This window comes from Panthera leo, chromosome E2, assembly GCF_018350215.1.
Source record: "Panthera leo isolate Ple1 chromosome E2, P.leo_Ple1_pat1.1, whole genome shotgun sequence".
Lineage (NCBI taxonomy): Eukaryota > Metazoa > Chordata > Mammalia > Carnivora > Felidae > Panthera > Panthera leo.
Genome location: NC_056693.1, coordinates 43,537,424 through 43,555,450, shown reverse-complemented (window position 1 = coordinate 43,555,450; position 18,027 = coordinate 43,537,424).

Below are 18,027 nucleotides of genomic sequence, written 5' to 3'. Positions count from 1 at the left end.
CGAAAGTCCCTTGCCAGACCCTCCGTGTGCACCACTCTCTGCACACCCACTCTTGTGTTTTCCCAACTGTGGTCATGAGGATACGAAGAGAGAACAGAGAAACCATGCCAGGGGTTGTAATGCTACCTGCCATCCTGGCCATGGCGCAGCCCTACCAGGAAGGGCTTGTGCTTCCTGGCAGAGAAAGGGCATGGACAGCTCTCTTTCCCAACAGCTCTCAGCCTTGGCCCCTCCGACTCCTGTGTAACTCTTCTAATCACGGGTGGGCCCTCTGTAAGGATGGGAGCCTTCTCTCCTCCGTCACAGGAAGATCCAGTGGAGTATTCTTCGGGGCGTGATACCTGGCCACCAGTTTTCAAAATGGTCCAGGGTGAATTATCTTGCAAATGATGAGACATCAGCAAATCCATTCTAATTCACTCCATTTAAAACTTTTGTTTTCCATAAAGGATTAGGTTAGAAAAGAATTTAATCACACCAAATCCACTTCCCAAATGGTTACAGATCCTAAGATCAAGAGTAATGATCAGAAGAAAAGACTAAAGTCCTGATGTCGAGCAGTCATGTTTGGTGCTTAACTGATCAAACCAGCCTTCCTGACACCAAGAAGCAGCCTTCCTCCAGGCTGGGGGCGCTGTCTGTGGTGTTTTTGAGCACAAATGAAGACACAGGTAGAGGTGAGATCAGGACACTTTTCTTTACACGGCGATCATTCTGACCTGCAGCAAATTTGCAATGGTGTCTGCTACGAGCCAGGTGCTGTTCCGGGTGCTCTGGACAAGACGGACGTAAGCATTGCCTTCATGGAGCTTCGCCTTCTAGTGGAGGAAGAAAGACCATGTGGAAATGCATCATGTGTTAAGTGGTTATATTTTGGAAAGAAAAATGGAGGAGGGTAAGGGCACAGAGGGTGATGGAAGGGGGCATTAAGTTTGCATGGGGTGGCACAGGCTATTCCAAGGGGGTGGCATCGAGTGGGGACCTGAGTACAGTGAAGGAGTGGGCCACGCGGACATCGGCAGCAGGTGATGCACCACCCTGAGACAGCATCTACAGATCCACTCTCCAGCTTCCATGGGGGAGGACTAGTTCGTCATCAGGGGAGCGGAGCCTCCTCACTAGCAAGTCAGCAGAGTGTGTTTCTGTCCAAAGAGCCATTCTCGCTCTTCCCAGCAGCTTCTTGGAAGCCTCCTAACTCAGCACACACCGGCTTCCCGGCGGAATGATGTTCCAATTTAGGGTTGCGTTCCCGGCTAAGACACCAGCGTCCAATCAGGCTCCGACCAGCCATTGCCTTAAACACTCCCTCAGAGCACCCACAGTGCTCCATAACCAGTCTGACTACTGGAGGGACACCCCACATCTTCTGCCACCAGTATAAATGTGTCCACTGACCTCACAGGGCCCTGCTCTGTGGGGCTCCTACAGCTGGTATTAAGATGAAAAGCCCGACCGAGTCATGATGCTGGCCTGAAGCTTGTCTGCAGACTATGACAAATGTACATGCTGGCATCAGTCCCAGGTTCAGGCCCACCACCCAGACTCAGCCCCCTTACTGGAACCTGTATGTCTCACACCATCCCCGTTTTATAGGGGAGAGAAATGAGGCCTATCTGAAGAGGTGGGTGCTTTATCACTCAGGGTTCAATCAAGGAGGCAGAATCACTGTAAGTGTGGTGGAATAAGGAATTTATCATAGGAGTTAGACCTTAACAACTGTGAGAGGAGACAGGGGGGCGAGAGTCCAAACGAGGGACTTGGTGGATCAAAGGTCACCAGCCAGCCCTAGTGTGGGTGAAGAGGTGTTGAAGCTTGCACAGAGGTCTGGAAGGCAGGCCCATACAGCTAAGGGAGGCTGGGGTAGAAGTCTATGGAACATTGTCGGCTCTTAGCGGCCACTGCTTCTGTAAGTTTGCATACACTGTCTGGTGTGGGTCTGGTGTGGGCCTTGCTGTTGGTCAACTCGGCTGGCAGTTGGGAAGGAAGTGGGGACATAAAGTTCGATCTGATGCAAAAGTAACAGATCCAGGGTATCTGGGTGGCTCGGTCGGTTGAGCATCCAACTCTTGATTTCAGCTCAGGTCATGATCCCAGGGTCATGGGATTGAATCCCACATTGGAGTGTGGAGTCTGCTTAAGATTCTCTCTCTCTGCCCTTCTCCCCCACTCATTCTCTCTCTCTCTCAAAGAAACAAACAAAAAGTAACAGATCCAATCACGATCACCCAATCAATAATCTGATTATTATTTAGCCTACGTGACTCCCAAACCACCAATCAAAAGAGAAATTCTATCCCACTCAGAGCTGGGGAGGAAGTCTGCCAATATACCTAAGCTCTGTAGCTAAGAGTTTTAGGATCCTCGGGCACAGAAGGGGTAGCAACAGCCAGCCCTGCCCACCATCTGATCGCCCAGCTTGGCTTTTGAACAGGAAGGTGTTCCAGGCGTCCAGGCACTTGTGTCAAGATTTGAAGGATGAGCCACGGGCAGGATGAGACTGAGGTATGCAGGTGGCCACTCCAAAAGATGCCCTTGTCTGTGCCTGGAACACATGAGTGTATGTAATAACGTACAGTACTGGAAAAGTTTGTCTCTTCCACTTAATTTTTAAAACTGTCAGCAAATGGGTTCTTCTTGTCTGAGTCTAATCCAACCACCACTGTTGGCTATCTCACAGGACCAGCTTCTGTATCTTGATAAATGTTACTTAGAGCCACCATATTGAATTAGGAGCTGATTATATCTGATTTACCCTGTAACAGAGTTAGGTCCATTTCCCAGGATGTAGCAGAAGGGCCTGATGGTCACCAAACTGATCCATAATTACCTTATAAAATTGCAGTCCAAATGGGTCGTGTCAACAAGGGCCTCCAACTAAGGGGGCACCCCAGCAGAGCTGGGCAGGACTTGACGAGAAGCACCACAGCTGCTGGTACCGCCACAGAGCTCCCTTACCCACGGCCATGGTGCATGTATTTGAGGGTGGCCCCTTCCAGAGGCCACGTGTCAAGGGCAGGAGGTGGGCGCGGGAGACTCTGTGGCAGGGTAGATGGAGAAGTGCTCTGGCTTCAGAGTCAGATGGATCTGGGTTCAAATCCCACCTCCTCCACTGTGATCTTGGGCAGTGTGCTTCATCTCTCAGAGGTTCAGCTTCCACGTCTGTACAAAGGCGACAACAGTAGCCGCTCTGCTGCGCTGTAGAGTGGAGAGGTGTGATGATGGCAGGAACTTGGCCTCAGCCCCACGCACTCAGGAGCTTCAGGGTATCATGCACATCACTGACATACCCCATCTGTAAAGAGATGCTCTCCTCTAGACAAGGTCACTACAGAAGCCATGTCAATACCTGGCTGCTGGGGGTGTCCTCAGTCAATGGGGACAGGCAATGACAAGCTGGTAGTGTGGGCAAGAAGCAGCTGATTGGGCACCGAGTCCTCCCAGAGCATGGGGACCGCCAGCCAGCCCCACGTGGTAGTCAGCTCTTCCGGGGCAGCCTGGGCCTGCAGGGCCCTTTTGTGTGGGTGTTTCTAAGATGGGGTGGATGGCACTTAGCTCTTCTGGACCTTATGGGACTGGAAGTGATCCTCTCCAGTCCCACTATTCTCCATCCCAGGCAGCAGACATGTCAGGGACAAGGTGACCAGATGTGCAGTGGGGCATCAGGCAGGCTGCGGGGCAGTGGGAGTAGGAATGGGCGCCCCCGCCCCAACCTGCATCTGCAGCCTGGGCAGTCCTGATTTTGGATCCTGAAGTGACCTCCCCCACCCCTACCCAGAGGGACCATTTTCTTCTCTCAGCGTTTGAAAGAGTCCCAGAGCCTCGAGGTGCCGGGAGAGGCTCTGTGGCCTGAGGAGGCCTTGCACCGAGCCAACAGCCGCAGCCCCAGTGTTTCGAAATGATAGAGGGACTGTTCATCAATATTTTAAAAAAGAAATGTAATCAGAGGTTGGTGAACCCCCAGAGCTCCTGGCCGCGGATGTCAAAGGTTTCCTTGAACCCGAGCCGGGAACGGAATGAAAAAAGGCCGCAGACGTGGTCCGTCGCGGTGTGTCCTGCCACAAACCCCGCCTGCAGGCGCTCCCCACCGAGGCTTGGAAAAGGTTCTGTGGCGAGTGAAACAGCAGGTCACACACATCCACGTTCTTTCACTCCCAGGTGGTTTTTCCTTCTAAACTTGGGAACATGGATGTTCTATTTTAAGAACATTAATTACCGTCCAACTTTAACGTGCTGATGTGAACAACAATAACAACAACAACAAAACAACCCAAATTGGAACTGAGGAAAGGAAACAAAAGTAATTCATGGAGTAATTTGGTGTTCACATCCTTTACGTTTGCCTGAGAACATTTGTCTAATGCATTTACTCCTGCTCAAGAGAAATGAATAGCCGGCTTTTTGGTGGTTTCTGGAGAACGAAGCGAGGGCTGGCCACACTGGCCTTGGGGATGCCAGCTGGGGCCACCTCAGGCCAGGAGCCCTCCTCAGGGCTCAAAGAGGTAGTGTCAGGAAGGTAAAAATAGAGCGAGGGATTCGGCAACAGCTTTGACACATGGTTTTCTCATCCAGGGACTGCCACGTAGGGCCCTCCTTTTCCAGCTATTCTAAGTGAAAACGAAAAAATGTAAGATTATCTGAGAACTAAATAAAAAAACACAGGGCTATATTTTAGCCACCTTTTTTGCGTTCTTCTGCCTTCTCCCAAGTGCTCGTTTTGGCTCCTTTTTCTTCACCAAGACAAAAATGGGATGAGTCCCGTGGTTCTGGCCTTGACCCCCTTTTGTCCTCTGCCTGTCCTCATCCACAGCTGTGCCTACAGCACGGGGTCCACGTGGCCACAGTTCAGGCACATTCCACACACCTGCCTGCCTTTTGGACAGCCCCCTCCTCCTATGAGGCCCCTAACTTCCCAGAACCAGATTCAGCATCTCCCTTGGGGAGCCGCATCTGGGGCATATTCCTCCCCCCCCCCCCCCAACGTTGTCCTTCCCCACAGCCTTGTCTGAATACTGGTAGCCAGGACTGTTTGGTATGTGACCCTGGTCTCAGCCTCTTCAGAGGCAGGGATGGGAGCAATGGGTGCTCCCTATGGGAGTCCCTAATAATAAATGTGAGGGGAGACTGGGAAGGCTTCCCTGAGAAAGAGACATTCCAGCTCAGGTCGAAGGGGAGGAGCAGCTGGCCAGGTGAGCAGGGGTTCCAGCGCGATGGGACAGTGTGAGCAAAGACCTGCCTTGGAAGAGACCAGGGACTGTAGGAGGAAACAGGAGGGCTCTGGAGGCACGAGCAGGGAGGATAAGGTTGGTGAGGAGTGACACAGGAGAGGACGGTGGACCCAGGGCATAGGTTTTATCCTGGGGGGTGTTTTCAGCTGGGAAGGTGCTGGGGTTTGTAAGTAGAAAGAGGATTCTGGCTTCTGTGTGGAAACGAACGGTGGAGGCAAGGCTGAAGGACCCAGTGAGAGATGATGGGGCTTGACCACGGTCCCCCTGACTCCCAGAGATGCCCCCCAACAATATCTATGCCTGGCTGCTGCTGGCTCACACCTTCCCAGCCACCCCAGCTCTCTGCCCAGACAGACGTTCAAGACAACAATCCATGGACCGATTCGCACTCAGGTGTTAAGGACAAATAGTGGCGCCATCCACTTCATATGTCTCCGGGACACAGGAGGGTGGCAGCAAAGAGGGAAGGGTGGTAGCTACCAGCCTTCCCAGACTTCTGGGGGGTTCCTTCCCTGTCTGTGGGTCCCTTCTGAGCATTAGAGAGCCATGTGGGGGTCAAAACTGGCCAGGACGGGGCCACAGATAAGTCTTAATCACAGAGTCTAGGCTCTGCCACACTAGCTGTGTGATTCCAGAATCTCCCTTTACACAAGGCAGCCTAAGTGATGCACTAGTTCAAACAATTGGGAAGTTTTCTCATAGCTCCTGCTGTGCCACCTGCTACACACAGAGGGAATTGAACCTTTCGGTAATTGACATTCTGGTCTGGCTAGAAACCATTGTATTAATCCAATCAAGGTTCCCTGAGTGCCTTTCAGGGACTGGCCCCTATGCTCAGTGCTCAGGGGGTTCTAGGCTATGAGTCCAATGCCTGGTGGGTGTGCGATTGAGGGATGGGGGCTGACAGCTGTAGAGTTGAGCCGTAGAGGATGGGTGCCAGGTGGACCAACCGGGGAGGGTGTTCCGGACACTGGGGACAGCATGTGCAAAGGCACGGAGGCGTGAATGAGCATGGTATGTTCCAGGAAAGACGAAAGCTAGAGGTTGAGACTGTGAGAACAAATCAGTGGGAGGGAAGGAAAGGCAGAAGTGAGACTGAGGAAGGCTGGGCCTCATCACCAGGGGCCCCCAAACCAGGCTAGGTAGATGGATTTGTTCTGTGAGCAGAGGGAGATCTGTAGGCACTGGACAGAATGAATGGGCAGAGAGAACTCAGCAGTTCGTGGTAGAGATCCCAGCTTGGACGTGAGCATGGTGGACGGCCCCCACGGGCCATGTAACTCTGCAGGCGAGAAGTGAGGAGGCCCGAGGAGGGAGGGAAGAGGAGCTGCAGGGACCAGAAATGGACTACGGAGCTGGTAGTAACTGGCTTTGACTCTGGACATGACAGGTTGAGGGTGATGGGAAGGCCCAAGAACAGAGCCTCTGCCCACTGACCAACTGACTGACGGGCCTGGGCCCACTGAAGCTTCCAGGGGACGGAACTCCGCTCTCTGCCTTCCCTCCACTGCTTTCGGTCTCCCTCTGCCTTTCTCTCTTCTCTAACTGCCACCAAGAGAAAATCAAATACTTTTTAATTGTATAATAATACTACTCTAAAAAAATTAATAAGTGGAATGTTTTCTATTTCCTTTTCAAAATGAAAAGCAAAGTTATCTGTACATGGTCTCTCATGTATATGAATGCCTAGATTTTTATTTTCCCTTGGTATATTTTAAAAAAAAAAAGCCATTTCAGGCATCAGGATGAGATTTGGCAACAGCCCTTTGGTGCCCAGCTGCCCCTAGTGCCCTCCGTGCCACCCGAGAGAGCTCAGGCTGGGCGGCACACCAGGGCTCACCACCCAAGGGTGCATGTAAGACCCTGACCTGACAGCTCTTCACCTGTGGGATCTGCAGATCTTCCCTCCAAGTCAGAGGGCACGTTCTGAAACCCCAAGACGATGACATTTTGATAAAGTTTTAAAAAGCGATCTTACTTTGCAAGACAAACAGCTAATAAAATAGATTCTTTTTTGGTAACCACCCATACACCAATCAATCTGTCACTCGGAAAACTGTTTCCTGAGAGGTGTGAAATGAGGCCACTCTGGAGTTCTGTGGGAACAGAGAGACCCCAAGAAGCCTTCCACTCCCAGACTATACTTGCCACCCCAAAACAGGGAAACTATCAGATTCAGGGTACAGGAAATACACAGAGGATCAGTTGCTCAGTCAATACCAACTTTTGAAAGATGAGCAGGAGGCGGCTGACCCACTGTTTACATGCAGCCGGCCCACACTGTCACGTGTATCTTGCCTGTTTCTTTTCAATTCCTTCCCTATTGGGAAAAAAATTTTAAGTAAATGTTTCCCACCTAGGGGGCTTACAGAGTGAGTCATAACATGGGGGGCCTCCTCTGTGCTGCAGCCTTTCAAGGAAGAACTTAAAACAAAGGACCATTTCAGCACCACCATCAGAAATCAAAAGGAGAAGCCACAGTCATAAGATATGTCCCTTCTGTGCCCACCGAGGCCACCATCAGAATAGACACTCTCACTTCCTGCATGCTACCTTTGTATCTCTGCTTGGCTGCTGCTTGCCTTTTCTACCTTTATTTTCCTTTAACTCTAATTCCCTCACTGCTAGAAAAAAAAAAAAGTCTCATTATATTGTACATAGAACAAAGTTTAAGTCATCTTAAATCTTCTTTGGAACAAGATGGAATAAATGGTTGTTAACCAGAACCTCCCTCAAAGCAGCTCTAACTGCAGAATTCTGCTGCACCTAGAAGCTCAGCAGGCCCCTGCAAGTGCTAAATGCAGAATAGCAATGTCTGCACACAGTAGGCCCTCAATAAATGTCCACACATTTGTTTTTTAAATGATGGAATCTGAAAGGACCCAGGAACAAATAAGATGAACTTACTGGGAAAAAAAAGTGACAAAAAACATTACTAACAAGAACAGATCATAACCGGGGGAAAAAAAAAAAGGCTGTAATTCCATGGTGGAAACCATAAAAGAATTGAAACATGTCTGGAAGCAGTAGTTCGGATAACTGAAACAATAGAGCAGAGAAAGCAGTGATGTTGAGGACAAAGCAAGACATCAAACCAGAAATACAGATAAAAGACAACAATCAAAGGCACACATAACCCACCTGGGAATGGGAAATGGTGTCACAGCCCTACAGAAGTTGAGAGAAAGATAAATGGGATGAGGTATATACCATGAGGAAACCTCAGAAAAGAAACAATACAAGAAAAGTTTCCAGAGATGAGAAACAGCTCAGCCTAGAAATAAAGAACGCACACAGTGTGCCTTTCAAGTGTAACTCTGAGAGAAAGAAATCAGCATTTGCTAGTTACAGTGTGGTGTGATAAATGATCTGGCAGGCTGAAGGGAGATATGTTCTTTTGCAATTGGATAAGAATGATGAAAGAACTGATATCATAAATAGTGAGGATAAGATGAATCTCAGGAAGAAATGTGCAATTCGAACCATGCATGAGTACCCTAATCACATGTCAGTTATGCTCCTAAGTAAGACTTGCTCTGGGTAAGTAGAAGAAAACAGACTCCTTTAAAAATTGGGGAGAATTTGTGCACAATTATACAACAAAAAAGAGAGAAGGGATGGTTGACTTTTTATAAAAATATGAAAGACAAAACCTGATCCAACATTCATTGGAATTAGAATGGACCAGTTGAAAAAGAAAGAATAGGTGATCTGACAAAATTCAGCCACTCCTAAGATTTAACCTACACTCTAATAATTCCCCAGTCTTGCTCCAGCCCAGACCTGTCTGCTGAGCTCTGGGTCAGAATATCCCATTGCCACCTGGACACATCCATGCACATGTCCCTCAACACCACAACCCTGCCTTCACCCACCCCACCCATGGCCAGTGAGCAACTTCAGCACCCACACAGTTGGATGAACTGGAAGCCTCTGCATTCATTCCTGGTCCTCTGCCATGCTCCCCGTGCTCAATCCCATCCACTTGTGTTAGTCTGCTGGGGCTGCCATAACAAAATATCAGACTAGGGGGCTTAAACAACGGAAATGTATTTTCTTACAATTCTGGAGGCCAGAAACCCAAGATCAAGGTTCTGGCTGATTGGGTTTCTGATGAGATCTCTCCTTCTGGCTTTGCAGTCTTCACATGGCCTTTCCCCAATGCATGGGTGAGGCCTTGAGATCTCTTAGATGTCTTTTTTATAAGGACACTAATCTGATTGGATCATGGTCTCACCCTTATGACTTCATTTAACCTTAATCACTTCCTTAGAGGCCTCATCTCAAATACAGCCACCTTGGGGGTTAGGGCTGTAATATACAGATTTGGTGGGGAGCAGCTCCTCTCACAGGCCATTCCTAGAAGTGACTCTGGGGTACTTCTGCACCCTGCCAATGAGGTCTCCACCAAGTGCGCAGACAGGCCATGTGAGTATGCCTGTCCAGCCATGCCTCTCCTCTTGCCATGGTGCTGGAGGTTTACGGTAACTCCTTCACCAAAGTTCATTCAAGACCTTTCCCCAAGGCCAGCAGCTGCTTCTCACCCTCACCCCAAGGGGATTCCACCAACCCAGCCTAGTCCCAGGCTGACCCTGACACTCAGCCAGAGGGCTGTGTGACTTTGCAAACGTTTCCAAACATCTCTGGGCTTGAACCTCATCAAAGATACTTGGCCCCAGCATTACCATGTGAATAAATAAATCAACCTCCTAAGGCGTCAGGCCCTTTGCACACATCATTTCTGGAAGTTTAAAGTCAGAAGGAAAGGAGAAACTGTAGAAAGAAAGTAGAAACTGAGGCTTGGAGAGATGCCCCTGCCAGAAGAGACCACTCCTTCCTGGACTAGGGAGCAGGTCCATCCAGCTCCAGAAATGGTTCTGCTGACTGGGGTGTATCTCAGGAGAGGTAGAGGTATTCAGGAACCTGGACCAAGCATCCAAGGACACGGTCTCACTTAGAGCTGCACGTCCATCAGAGGTCACCCCAGGTGCTGGTCTGCGGTCTAGAGGCCTGTGGGCTAGAGGCTCCTGGTGGACAAGCAGGCAGGCGCGTGCTGAGGACCACTGCTGGATCCCCAGACACTGCCTCGCTGTGCTGGGTAAACAGCCCACTTTCCATGCCCGCCCCCCAGGCTCGCCCTGCCCAACTCCTGCTGCCTATTTAAACAAGAGGCCCCGACTCCACTCGGCCCAGGCACCACCAGCTTCCGGAGCTAGAAGAGCAGCCCTGCAGGCCTCGCTCACTCGGGGATGAAAGGTCCTTCTGTTTCACCATTTCCTACCGGTGCGTTTTGAACGATGATGCTGAGCTGGGTTGTAGCGGGAGCCGATTCTGCTGGCCTACGAGTGTATTGAGATGTGTAGCTGGCCTGAGGGAGGCTCTGATTGAATTTTTCCCATTTTGAATCCTTGACTTGATGTGATCTTATTTTCAAAGAGGGTGAAAGCCTGTAGTTTGTGAAAGGACAGAGGAGAGCATATTTCAAAACAAGGTCTGGCTGAGAATATCAATGATCTGACATGTTTTTCTTTTCTTTTGAGAAAAAAAAAGGTCCTGTAATTTCATTTCCCCTTGGAAACCCCTCCCTAGATAGTCAGTTCCTGTAAGTTAATTCTATTTTGAAAAACCATGCAGAGAATTTTTTACAAGAGTCTGGTGGGGAAGAGAGGTTGTGTAGCTGGAGGGGGACAATTTGGAGAATGTCTGGGGACACAGGGCCTCCTTGAGAAGCTTCTCCTTGGGAGCTGAGGAGTGAGCTCCTCCCCATCCGAGCGTGGAGGTTGCTGAGAGTTGCATTGGTTGCGCTGGCCCAGGAGAGGCCTGCCTCCTCCATGTCCACTTCTAGATGCTTGTCAGCCTGTGGCCTAGGGTCAGGTCAGCCCAGGAAGAGGGTGAACAGAGGTGCATGCAGGTCATCAGCCTACAGAGGGTGAAGAGGCAGAGGTCCCAGGGACAGAAAACAAGACCTGCCTGGAGGCCACCCTCTGACCTCCCAGCAGGCTGGACTCCCCAGGCTACGGGTGGGGAGGGATGCCTGCCAGGTGGTTAACTCAGAAGAAACAAGCTAGAGTGTCCACATGGGAAAAAGGGCCCCTAGGGGAACACATGTCCCAGGGTCTACGGCTTCCTTCTTCCCACCCTAATCTGTCAACATCTCATGCTCATTTGTCCTGGTCATAGCTGCCCAGGACCCTCGAGTGACACCCCCCCACCCCCAGTGTTACCAAGAAGGAGGCATCTGAGACTCAGACGGATGGCAGACCCAGGACTAGAACCCAGGTCACCCGGAAGCTTCTCGATGTGGATTCCTAGGCAGGAGGGAAGCCAGTTGCCTGCCAAGTGAAGAAACACTCCTTCCAGCCCTTCTGCAACATCTTTGGCTTGTGGGCAGGGGGACTGGGACTTAAATTTCAGATTCTTCTGAAATACAGTTTGGGCGATTTGCAAACTAAGTGTGTATAAAGGATGGAAGCTGGTCCAGAGGAGCGCTGGGGAGTAACGGTTGCCTCGACATGTCACAGTGGTAGAGAGGGCTTTGGTCCCGGCAGCCAAACTGGCTGGATTAGGTGGAGGGCCAAGGGGCGCCGCACACGGAGCCTGGCGGGGTGGGGGTTGAACTTCCTGGGCCGGGTCCAGGAGCCTGGCGGGGTGGGGGTTGAACTTCCTGGGCCGGGTCCAGGAGGCCAGGCCCGGAGCCAAGGATGGGTCTGGAAAGTCGAGGACCAGACTTGGGACTGGAAGGCGGGACTAAAGAGTCAGAATAGCGCCTCAAACCAGGAGGCGCGGTCCAAGAGGGGCGTGGAGGCCTAGGAAGAGGGGGCGGGGCCAGAGTGTCGAGGGTGGGGTCAATACCCGAGGCCAGGGGCGAGGTTAGAAGGGCAGGGCGGGACCAGATAGCGAGACCCAGCCTACCAACCCCCATTGGGGCGCTTGTGTCTGGAGCTGCTTATGCTCAGGCCAAGCCAGCAGGAGATACAGGGAGCCGGTGGCATCTTGTCCAAGGCCTCCCCTCACACGAGTGCTCTCCCAATCATCTTCTAAGTAGACCCTGTTGAGGTCACGAAGTGTCTCTGCTGAGTGTCCCCTAAGCCAGCCTATCTTCACCCTTATCTGCTGTGAAAGCCCTCTCTTTCTCTCCACGCGGCTTTCTCCTCCACCCGACCCGGGTCCCGGTGGCCACTCTCCATCTTCTGCTGCCTGGGTTCAGTTCTCTCCACCCCCACATATCTTTGTGAGGCGGAGATTACAACGAGCTCCTGGGGGAAAACTCCAATTGTTCTAGCTTCGCCTATCAGATCAAACCCAGGCCCCGAGGCTGGAGCTCTGAATTCGCCTCTCTCCCGTCCCGACCCTGCACACCCTCAGCGGCCTGGCCCAGGTCCAGCTGTCCACGAGGAGGTTTCATCCCTCCCGCCCGTCAGGCAGAGTCCTCCCCACTTGTCAACCCTCCGACCCCCAGGCCTGTGCACATTTGTCGCAGAAACCTCAGCCCCCACCCCCTCTAGCTGTACTTCGTCTGCAAGGACCCGGTCCACACCCTCCCCTTGGCGACGTGGAGGGTGTGGCGCAGCCTCTGGCGCAGGTGGGGCCCCTTGGTCTTTGTACCTGGCTCACCTGTTCTGGGCTGCTGGATGGCTGTCGGTTGAGTTCCGGACACCTCTGTGAACCGCTCATCTCGTTTCAGGTCCTGACTGCAGTGGCGCCCCCTCTTCAGACGAAGATCAAGAGGGTCCCAGTGGCTCCTCCTCAGGTAAGATAGGGGTTTCTGGAGAGGGTGGGAGTTGCCTCTCCAGGCCTCCCCTCGTAGGCTGATTAGTGTTTTATATAAAGAGGTGCTGGGTGAGATTGTTTAAGAAAAGGTTTTGCTGCTTGGTTTAAAAGTTTGAAAACACAGCTGCGCAGTAAGCCATCAGGGGGCTGGCGGTCTGATCCTGTCCAGAACTCCCTCTTGTGGAGTAGAATGCCAGTGGAGGGGCGTGTCTCACACACCCAAATCTATGGAGAAAATACAAATTCCTTCGATACCTAGGGAAATAATTGAGGTAACACTTCGCAAAAATGAAGGAATACAAGTTAAATATCTTGGGAAATGTAACCAGATATCATTACCCACTAAACTATTGAAAAATGTTTTAATTGCTTAAAACCCAGAGCTGGTAAGGATGCTATGAAACAAGCACTGTCAAACAACTGGTGGAAAGTAATTTGGGCAGGGGGTGGGGAGCTGACACTTGCCTACTATGTGCCCAACACAGCTATAGTCAGGTGACGGACTAAAATATTGAGTGCTTGCAAGGGGGGACAAAGTCCTCAGAGTTAGAAAGCAAAACCTGCATTCTCTGGGACTGGGAGTAGAGGAGGGGTGGGGCTGAGCAGCTCCCAGGCTGCTGGTGTCAGTCACAAGAGCAGGGTCCCTGGTCTACAGAGACAATCCATAGGACCACCACTTCCACCTTTTGCTTTGAGGAATGGCATTTGCCAACATTGCTCAAGATCAAATTCTGTTTCTAGCTTGGAAAATCTGAAGATGTGAGGGGCTGGTCACCCTTCTGGTGTGCAAGACTGCAAATGTGTGCAATAAGTAGATGGACAGAAACTGCCAGGTGTCTAGAGAGAAATGACCTGTTTCATCCAGGTCAAAGGTCCTCTGGCCATAGAGCCAAGGACTGGCTGGGACTTGGTAAACAGAACATCATTGTGACTTTCTGACCCCAAGCCCCCTGCTGAGGCCTCATCCCTGCACACAGATGGTGGCTACCAGGGAACAACCCCAGCAGAGGCATGGAGACCTAGAAGGCTATGGAGGGGAACTGCGCACAGCCCCTGGGACTTCAGAAATAGGAGGCGATGCAGAGTGATCAGGATGCTGAGTCTGGCCTGCCCTTCCCTGCCAGGTGTTTGGGCATCTTCCTGGGGTCAGCAGGAGCCACTGAAGAGTTTAGCAGGGAAGTAATGTGGTCTACTGTGTAGTTTTAAAAGACCTCAGTAGCTGCCATGTGGACCAGAAGAAGGGAGGCCAGCTGCAAGGAGACAGGTGGGAGGGGGTGGGGCCTGACCCCGACACACCCCTGGGAATGGATATGAGGGGTCAGGGAGGTAGAACTGTGGTCCGGTGGGAAGAGGCATGGTATGGAGGAGGTCCAGAGCCTCAGGGATGATTCAGGAGACAGAGCTGGTGGTGGGGCAGTGGAGGAAGAGGTGATCTATCAGGAGAGACACCTGGGAACAGATGACCCTGAAGGATCAACCAAGAGAGGAGAAGAGTCAGAGGAAGGTCTAGCTCCTCAGGGTAGGCAGAGGAGGAGGAGACAACAACAGGCTCTGAGAAGAAGCAGACCCAGAGACAGGAAAGGAACGAGAAGGATGGTGGTTCCAGGACCGAGGGCAGAGAGCAGAAGGACAGATGAGGATCAAGTGGCTTGCACCTCCCACTGGGCCTATTTTTAAAAGTAAAATCAGGTTGAAATTGCATAGAGCGTTTTCTCATTGGTGCTGACCTCTGTTCTGGCAATTTTCTCTCCAGAACTTTACCAGAAAGCACGGTGAGACACCCTGTCTACCTTCTGTCTGGCTGTGAGGGTGGTGCAGGGAGCTTCAAACTAGGGGGCTGCCCAGACACTCAGCCATCCAGAGCGTCGCTCGGCCCTCCCTGCTCTGAGCAGAAGACTGGCTCCAGGCTAGCCTGATCTGTGTGGTGTCAGTGGGAAGCCACTGGGACATTCTAAACATTTAAGTTAAACAAGCCCAACTCAGGATAAACTGTCAGTGAATGCGCTGGATCCTCCCTCCAGGCCCATTTTCCACAACTGCTCCTCCCGGCGTCTCCTCCCCGGCCTCCTGGGACTTGGTGGGTCATTGTGGTCAGGGCTTGGCCCTGCAGCCTGGACTATCTGAGTGGCTCTGCCTCCCACATGCCTACTCGCAGCTCTCTCCGACTCTCCACTTCATCTCCCTCCCTTGCTACTGCTTGCTACACCCACCACCTACCACCTTCCTGTCTCAATGCCCTTGAGAAGGACACCCCCACACTAAAATATACACACCTAGAAAGCAAAGGCTCCACCCCCGGAAATTCCCAGGACCTTGCTGTGAAATCCCAAGTAGTCACAGTGCTGCATCTGACTCATCAGAGCTGGATTTCGAGCCCCCCCACAAGCTCCCAGGCCTCCCCCCCCCCCCCCCCCCGCGCCAGCCCCGGCATGCACCGCTCAGCCAGCACAACCCAGCAGTGTCTGACCCCCAACCATTAAGCATAGGTTGCTGTATCCATCTCCATCTGCACCACCTCAGTGGACTCTTGACATTCCCTCCTGCCTGTCCCCTGTGGGCCTTGCTTGGCCCCTGGAACCAACCTGTACACTGATCCCTGGTAGAAGTTTTCAGGGGATTTACTTCCCCATGCCCATGGATTTACTTTGCTACTTGTATCACTAGCAGTGGCCTCTTCTCTGAGCAGAAATGGTTTCCACTAAAAATTAAAAGATTATGGCTCAGCTTCCCTGATGCCTCATGGTCCTGAGTGGGAATGGACTGTTCAGAACATACCCTGAGAGAATGGGAAGGAGTGAGCTCCCTACCTGGTCTGGATTTAGGGCAGAGGAACATCATTATTGCCATTTAAAATGAAGATCTTTCTTGAAGAGATTTAGGTCTGGAGGGTGGATCTAGTTATATACCTGGGAAACTGAGGGCTGTTGATCAGTAAGGCCTTGTTTTTGGTAAATGGATTGATGAAACAAAGCCAGAAGCCTTCCTCTATTGGTCAGGCTGGGATGGGCTATGCTGCGGTTTATAATCTTAAGTTTTCTTTTCATTCCTACTACACGTGGGTTAGCTGGGGCCCTGCTCCGTGTGTCCTCACCTTGGGACCCAGGCTGATGGAGCAGCCACCATCTTGAATGCTGCAGGTAGATGTGGCAAAGGGAGAGAACTCTGGAAGGTCTCACGCCTGCTGTTAAGGACTCTGGCCCCGCAGTGACCCATATCATTTTCACTCACAGCTCATCTGTCAGATGGAGCTGGTCACATTATTCCACCCAGCCTGGTCCACAAGGACACCAGGAAGCGCATCCCTGCCTCAATGCCCGGAAAGCAGGCTCTGGCCTCGCCAGGGGCTAGAGGAAGTAAGGCAGGAGTCCTAGCCTAGACTTGGAAGCGGCGGTAGAGACAAAAAGGGAAACATCTGCCCAACTCTTCACAAAGATAAAGCGTGCTTATAAGTAGTCATTCCTGAATGGAGACATGTCACTGTCTACACTAGCATGTCTATACCAGCAATCTGAGGATACGAAGCCTCTTTGGCCAGACCCAAGGGTTCCTGTTTCCCTTTTCACAAGTGCAGGATTCAGTAGCCAAGAACTGTGTAGAAATGCTACCACGACCAGAGGGGTAGGCGTTAGTTGGAACCCAGAGCCTCAGAAGACCCTTGGAAGGCAAGTTTGGTGGCAGCAGTTAGAGGGAACTTGGGGGCTATAGATCCCCACCATCTCTTCTCCCCTGGCTTTGCTGGGGACAAATGACTAATTCACAGTCTTACGCAAAAGAAGCTCAACATCTCATTCATGGGGGAAGCTGACTCCAGCAGCCCCCAATCCCTTCTCACTTATACATTCTGGAGTGGGTGCTGAAACCCCACAGGCAGGTCAGAGGCCGTCTAAGTCAGGCAGTCTTTGGTTTAGCCTGAGTGGGGTTTCCTCTCTCAGGAGGAGGGAGTTCTTGCCCATTCTCTCAGAGCGAGGTGCTCCAGTGGTAACGTGTGTGAGGAAGGACCTGAGTATGGCAGAGGCCTCGGACTCCAGGCCTCTGCGAGGGCCCAGGATGAGTGCCTGAGTGCTCCGTGGTACACGAGACCCAGCCTCTGTCCAGAAAACCCAGTTGCCCAGGGCTGCAGGGAGCCTTGGCGAGACACTCATGCCTGATTTTATTTACTCATTCACACTGATTTGCTTTTTGATCTCTGCATAAATTCTCCTTTAGGACTCAGTTTGTTAAATGTTCTTTGCACAGAAAACTTTAGGTTGAATGTGAAATGATTCCCTTCAGAAGAATTTTAGCAAGTCTGTTCTGCTTTAGGAAGGTTTGTTGTCTTCATCTGTGTTCTCTGATGCCTTGAAATGCCTACACACCACTCAGGCGGCCAATCCATTCCAGGAGGAAATACTGTACTTGAAATGCAGCTGAACACTGGGTCTGCATAAATCCTACCATTTGTGTGGACTTGTATTTAAAGTTCTACTCCCACAGAAAGTATGTTGTCATTTCTTCTTAAGCAAAGGATGTTCCAAGCCTTGTTCAGCTCATGAACCATTAACATCAGCCCTCATGTCAGGGAAGCAGGGACTTCGCTGGGACAGCAGCCTCACTAGCAGAGCCTGAGAAAAGTGTGATTCCTCCTGGTCTCCATCCCTCAGGAGGGTCTCCCCTGAGGGTGGAAGTAGGGCTGGCCAGAGGGAAGCATGCTGGCACTCAGCCAGTCATGCAGGAGACACCCCAGAGCTCACCTGAGGCAGCTGATGTGACCTGCTGGGCAGTTCCAGGACCCCCTGCTCATGTCTGTTTGTGAGGACCAGCTCGGGCAAAGACCTCAGCACACAGGCAGGCTCAGGCCACTTGAGGTAGGAGCCCCATGCCAGTCTAGATGCTCAGCTATTGGCACGTGCCTCCTGATTTGGGCCTTGCTTAAGGATGTTGAAGCCTCCTCTCTGGTAGTCACAACGGCCTGCTCCAGTCCTGCCTTGGAGCTGCCCTGTCAATGCCCGTGTGGAGAAGACCCTGGAACAGACTGATCTCAGACCTGATTTTC